Here is a 7,216-nt window from a genome sequence, read left to right on the forward strand (position 1 = left end):
TATTAAGCTCAGACTGCTACTAAAGCACAAAAATTCTCTCACCATTAATGTCATTTATCGTCTACTAAATTATAGCAATATTTGCGTCTTAGCTTCACACATAAATAAATATTTTACGGTTTCATTACCTCATACAGCAGAAATTACGAAGTTACGATCCATTGCATTTCAGAGTCTGTTCTGGAATAACAAAAATGATGATAATTATGGTGGTAATGACCGTGATTCATAAATATTCTTTTTCTCTTTTCAATAGCAGGTAGTTCTTGTAACTGAGTTTAAAATCTGCTCAAAAAAGAAATCACGCACCACTGGTTTGTCCTTTAATGCTAGCTGTTCGCTGTGTTGCCACATGCAAATCCCACTTGTCCGCCACCGCCACCTCTACCGTCTCCTTGACAGTAACAATTTCACGTTGCCTATTTGACAGGAAAGAAACAATATTTCAGTGCATGCGTCATTTCTGGATTCATAACTTAACATTAGGATATTAATACTACGAATCTTCAACAGCTGATACATATGCCTATGACATTCATCTCAGATATACACCTTCAAAGACACAATCAAGTATCTCTTGCTTTACAATACTACACGATACAAATCAAGTTTTTACCCTTACAATACCTCGTTTAAATAACGTTTCACAGCAGGCTGACGATACACAGGCGCACCATCCATTTGGATCCACAGCATTGCTAAAGTTATAAATGGGTGTTTTATGCTACAAAGTGAGATTTATTGTAGTAATTCATGTTTTCAGTACAATGTGTCTTAGCTATATGTGGCTCTCCAACCTTATGTTTTGTCACATTCGTAATTTTTCAGCTGCTTTATTTCAAAAGGTGGATTGACGAAGAGTATTTTTGTTTTAAAATGCGATAATGCATCCCGTATATGTTGATGTTTTCTTTTCCTTCATGGTGACCATTTCTGGTTTTTGATAATAGACCTTCATGTGGGTATCACTCAAGAAAAATATGAGTATTCTTTCTTGAATAATACTTTCTTTCTCTGGCACTTTACCAGTAACATCTTTCATAATCTGTCTATTTCGAAAAATCTCACTTCTTATGTCTTTCTCAGTTTTTATGTTCAGCAGTAATTATTTTCCTTCTCATTTACTCTGCACTCTATTTTAATTAGCGTTGTTTTTATTATAACGGTCACATCATCGTCATTATCGGCCACCTGACCTCCATGCTTGGTTAAAGGCGTTTCCATGTTTCTCCGTTCGTTAGTGCAAATGGCTCTGAGCACTATGGGACTTAACTTCTGAGGTCATCAGTCCCCTAGAACTTAGAACTACTTAAACCTAACCAATCTAATGAGATCACACACATCCATGCCCGAGGCAGGATTCGAACCTGCGACCCTAGTAGTCGCGCGGTTCCAGACTGTAACGCCTAGAACCGCTCGGACACCCCGACCCGCTCCGTTCGTTAGTCTTCAGCATCCTTCCTCCAAATTGGTCCAGCGCGTTATGTAACGTCAGTTACCCACCTTCCATTAAGCAGGCCTCTACATCTTTTCTAATCACTTGAAATCCCTAAAACTGCCCCCATTATCGATCGACCATCTTTTCACCTGGTCATATCCCTCACCCAACTTTTCATTTTCATTACAGTCGTGAATACGCCTTCCACTCCAGTTTGTTCACTAATCACACTGTTCCTCTTTCTTTCTCTCCTACTACGATTTTCCTCACGTATCTTTCCATTGACTATTGGGCAACCGGAGGTTTTTGTCTGGTTTTCGAATTTTATGTCCATGATCGTAGACCAGCACAGGTAAGCTTCACTTTTCGGGCACATCACAAGCATTGTTTTAGAAACCTTTTATAGCTTAGCAGTAGAACTCAAGGATATGTTTTCTCTTCTGTTTTGTCTTCTATATTGTATATTTAGTCGTTGCCTTCGACTTCACTAAACACAAAAACTCATCAAGACTTCATTGCAAAATTTTACAGCTGTCTTTTCTGCGTGTTATTTTGCAATATTTTAGTCTCATTACGAATGCATAACTTCAATATTGCTCTACCACGCTCCTCCAGTTGATGCTGAAATTTATTTTCTCTAAAGCCAAACAGCAAACATCTTTTGCAAAGCAGAGGTACTTAAAGTGTTCCATATAAACCAGTTCCATATTGTTTTCACACTATTTAAGGATCTGAAATTTCCTCTAGGGGTAATGAGAATAGTTTAGGTGATATGGGATATCCCTGTCCGACCGTCAGTTCCCAGTATATATCTTCAGTTTTGTGATGAAAGCAATGAAACGTTTACGTAAGTGTAAAAAGCAGTGATACTGAAGAAAACGAGTTTATTATAATGTCATATGAAGCTGTGTTCCCGTGCTTGTAGAAAAATAATAAGGAGTTCAAGAAAGTCAGCTGTTTAGTAAAATCACAGTTTTGCGTTGTGTAATCCCCAAACATTCCACACCAGTCCACAAAACCAAAGGCATGAATCTAATCAACACAGCTATACTACTCTCATTTGACATGGCATAATGTACACCCAGGAACAATCAAAAAATTGTAAAACAGGCAAACGTTACACCAGCAACTCAGGCGAGAAGTCTCAGTCATTTCAAGTTTAAGAGTTCAACATCCAACTGTAAGGGTTCCCCATTGGATCACCAAGTTGAAAACAAAACCTTTGAAGAAATAATGAAAGCACTCGTATATTGGTACGACTATTTTGATGACATAATTTGCTTGACAGATAAAACACTTGGTCGGATACCGCAGATACACAGAGACATCAGCTCCACACTTGAAACCGGAACAGGCAATGAATGCACTTCCTAGACATCACAGTAAAAAACAAAAACTGCCAACAGCGGTTCTCAATATGCAGACAACCAGTACAGTAATGCACGACAGCTCTAACCATACTACAACAAACAAACAAGGCAGCCTCAGGTACCTCCTATATAGATTGAACAGAATTCCAGTGGACAACTGCATTCAAGAGCTGAACATAATCAGAAGCATTCCACAGAACATGTTTGCAAACCAAATAAGGTAGACAATTTTAAACAAAAAATAAAAACACAAATGACACCAGAGAACATACTTAGCACACAAGATCAATAGACCGCAAACAACAGGGAAACATGGCACACACTGACGTTCGACAACAAAATAACACACAGAATGACCCACTGATGACATTTATATCATCTGTAAAGTGGAGAAACATTGCAAAACCGGTTTAGAGAACGAACAGTCTCATGATGACAGAAATTAGATGGAGAGTAAACCAGAGAAAGACGAAACTATTACGGACCAGATCAATTAGATTATGTACAAATGTAGCATCAAAATTGAGGACCATGTAATGGACGGAGGAAATAGACCGTCCAGACACATTAATTCGACCACCTGTCAAAAGCCTGAATAACCATTTTCTGCAGTGCAGACCAGTGCAACACGTGAAGGAAGAGAATTAATGATGTTCTGGAAGGTGCTGACAGGAATGCGGAACCATGCCGACTCCAGTGCTGTGGCCAGGTGCGCAAGGTTTCTCGGCTGAGGATCCGTTGTACGAACAGGCCGATCAAGGTGGGTGGTTCCACAGGTTCTCGATTGGCTTTAAATCTGGCAAGTCTGGTGGCCAGAAGTATACGGTAAACTCATCCTACTGTTCTTTAAACCACGTATGTACCCTGTGAGCTGACCTACTGGTAGGCGCCACCGTGTCAAGGAAAAAAAAGCTGCGCGTGGGAATGGATGTGGTCCCAAAAAAAAAAACTTCTTGTACATCTACATCTACATCTACATCTACATACATACTCCGCAATCCACCATACGGTGCGTGGCGGAGAGTACCTCGTATCACAACTAGCATCTTCTCTCCCTGTTCCACTCCCAAACAGAACGAGGGAAAAATGACTGCCTATATGCCTCTGTACGAGCCCTAATCTCTCTTATCTTATCTTTGTGGTCTTTCCGCGAAATATAAGTTGGCGGCAGTAAAATTGGACTGCAGTCAGCCTCAAATACTGGTTCTCTAAATTTCCTCAGTAGCGATTCACGAAAAGAACGCCTCCTTTCCTCCAGAGACTCCCACACGAGTTCCTGAAGCATTTCCGTAACACTCGCGTGGTGATCAAACCTACCAGTAACAAATCTATCAGCTTCTATGTCCTCCCTCAATCCGGCCTGATAGGGATCCCAAACGCTCGAGCAGTACTCAAGAATAGGTCGTATTAGTGTTTTTTTTAAGCGGTCTCCTTTACAGATGAACCACATCTTTCCAAAATTCTGCCAATGAACCGAAGACGACTATCCGCCTTCCCCACAACTGCCATTACATGCTTGTCCCACTTCATATCGCTCTGCAATGCTACGCCCAAATATTTAATCGACGTGACTGTGTCAAGCGCTACACTACTAATGGAGTATTCAAACATTACGGGATTCTTTTTCCTATTCATCTGCATTAATTTACAATATCTATATTTAGAGTTAGCTGCCATTCTTTACACCAATCACAAATCCTGTCCAAGTCATCTTGTATCCTCCTACAGTCACTCAACGACGACACCTTCCCGTACACCACAGCATCATCAGCAAACAGCCGCATTTTGCTATCCACCCTATCCAAAAGATCATTTATGTAGATAGAAAACAACAGCGGACCCACCACACATCCCTGGGGCACTCCAGATGATACCCTCACCTCCGATGAACGTTCACCATCGAGGACAACGTTAAGTTAAGAAGTCTTCGAGCCACTCACATATTTGGGAACCAATCCCATATGCTCGTACCTTAGTTAGGAGTCTGCAATGGGGCACCGAGTCAAACGCTTTCCGGAAGTCAAGGAATGTGGCATCCATCTCATACCCTCCATCCATGGTTCGCAAGATATCATGTGAAAAAAGGGCAAGTTGCGTTTCGCAGGAGCGATACTTTCTAAAGCCGTGCTGATGCATGGACAGCAACTTCTCTGTCTCAAGGAAATTCATTATATTCGAACTGAGAATATGTTCGATAATTCTGCAACAAACCGATGTTAAAGATATTGGTCTGTAATTTTGAGGATCCGTCCTTCTACCCTTCTTATATACAGGCGTCACCTGCGCTTTTTTTCCAGTCGCTCGGGACTTTACGTTGGACAAGAGATTCGCGATAAATTTAAGCTAAGTAAGGAGTCAATGCATTAGAGTACTCTCTGTAAAACCGAATTGGAATCCCATCAAGACCTGGCGATTTATTTATTTTCAGTTTTATTGTAGAGGTAGACGTGATCCCAAAGATAGGTACATACTTACATTGATCCACTTTGCAGTCCAGAATGACGAGATAACAAAGGCAATGCCCTGAAAACATTCCCCAGACCATAAGGCAATCTCCTCCTGCCTGGACCCTTCCAACAGTTGTCGCAGGGTATTTGTTTTCAGATGTTTCGCGACGTACACGCCAACGGCCATCTGTCCAATGGAACATAAATGTGATTCGTCTAAAAATGTGACACGTAGCCACTCTGTGGACGCCCACTCGCGGTAATGGCGTGCAAATTCCAGCATTCGTCACCATTGAAAAGCAGACAGCGTGGGTGCCTGAAGCATACACCTGCTGCGAAGGCCCATACGTCGCAACATTCGCTGATCACTTGTTGAGGAGACACTGTTGGTACACCCTGCCTTTATCTGGGTGGACAGTTGCTCAACAATTGTACACCTATGAGCTCATACACATCTCCATACCCATCGTTCATCTCTGTCATCTATGGCCCATCGTGCACTACAGTTACTTCGGCGTCGGTTTTGGATAGCGCCATTTTGCCATGCATGGTATAATTGAACCACGGCCACACGTCGAAACTTAGCCGTTTGGGAAATGCTGCTACCCTTGGCCCGAAAGCCAATGGTCAATCTCTTTTGGACTCAGACTAATCACTCCGTTTCCACATTACGACAACGAATGTACTGTTGTCTGCGTCCCCACACCCCCATTCCCCCCACACACTATAAACCCTCCACGGCTAGTGCTCCCACGGGTGGTTACTCCACGTTGACGTCGAACACAGGCGGTGCTCACGTTAAAGTGACTGGACTGTGTTATTCTGCTACCTTGGGGAAAAAAATATGATGCAGGAGGCAAGGAGAATATTATAAGTAGACTAGCACAGGCAAAGAGAGAAATTCTGCAATAAAAGAAATTTATTAGGTCAAAGAAATGTCTTAACTTGAAAAAGAAATTACTGAGAATGTAATATGTATGGATTACAACTAAGAAATCAATCATGACTGTGAAAACACCAAAAAGAAAGAGAATGGAAGCGTTTGCGTTGTATTGTCATACAAATTAAGTAGACCTGTAATATAATGAATGAGGAGTTTCTCTACAGAACTGAAGAGGTGAGGAATATGTGGAAACCATTGACAAAAGAAGGGACTGGATGATGGTGTGACACAGGTTTTCTCTGCACAAACTAACACAACACACTCGTATTTCTAATGATAAACAATATATGTAATGATGCTTTTTATATAATTTGTACACCATTAATATTTTAGTTAAATGTAAACAAATTCAATGAAATTTCTAAATATGTTATGATGTTCTATGTAACTTCGACGGTAAGTAATTTACATCTAAAAGAGAAAGCTTTGGCCTGTTGTACCACAGAATTCTGGATGAACCAACAACTTTTTACAGTTCTTCCTCGGCAAACAAAGAGCCGAAATAAGACGGGCTAAAATGCAATGTCTAGATTGGAATGTAAACCAAGAAGAAAAGCCAGTGCTGCATATAGCGAGGCACACCACTGGGGCATTGCCACACAGCACTCAAATGGAGAGCACATAATGTGACTATAGCAGAATGACCGCACTATAACGCCATACTGAAAACACTGCAGAGTGAAGTAAGACCATGTGAGACAGACGCTTTCACAACATCCAGACGTTGCAGAAAGTGCCAAGCCGAAGATCTGGAAGCAACAGTCGAGACACCACGGTGTGGTATAGAGCACTGACAAACCTAGAAAAGTGAGCCAAATTCGCTCATCACCATAGTTCGATAACGTCATAGCCACGAGATAATTTGTACAAATATTTGGACTTCTGAAGCCCAGAATCAATCGGTTTGACAGTCTTGTAAGTTATAGTGAATCCACATCAAAGCTGTTCCGTGAAGTACTACTATCATCAGTCTGAGGACTTCAGCTACAAGACACCAGCCAGTCAGCCTGATGCACTC

The sequence above is a fragment of the Schistocerca cancellata genome, chromosome 3, assembly GCF_023864275.1.
Source record: "Schistocerca cancellata isolate TAMUIC-IGC-003103 chromosome 3, iqSchCanc2.1, whole genome shotgun sequence".
NCBI classification, from domain to species: domain Eukaryota; kingdom Metazoa; phylum Arthropoda; class Insecta; order Orthoptera; family Acrididae; genus Schistocerca; species Schistocerca cancellata.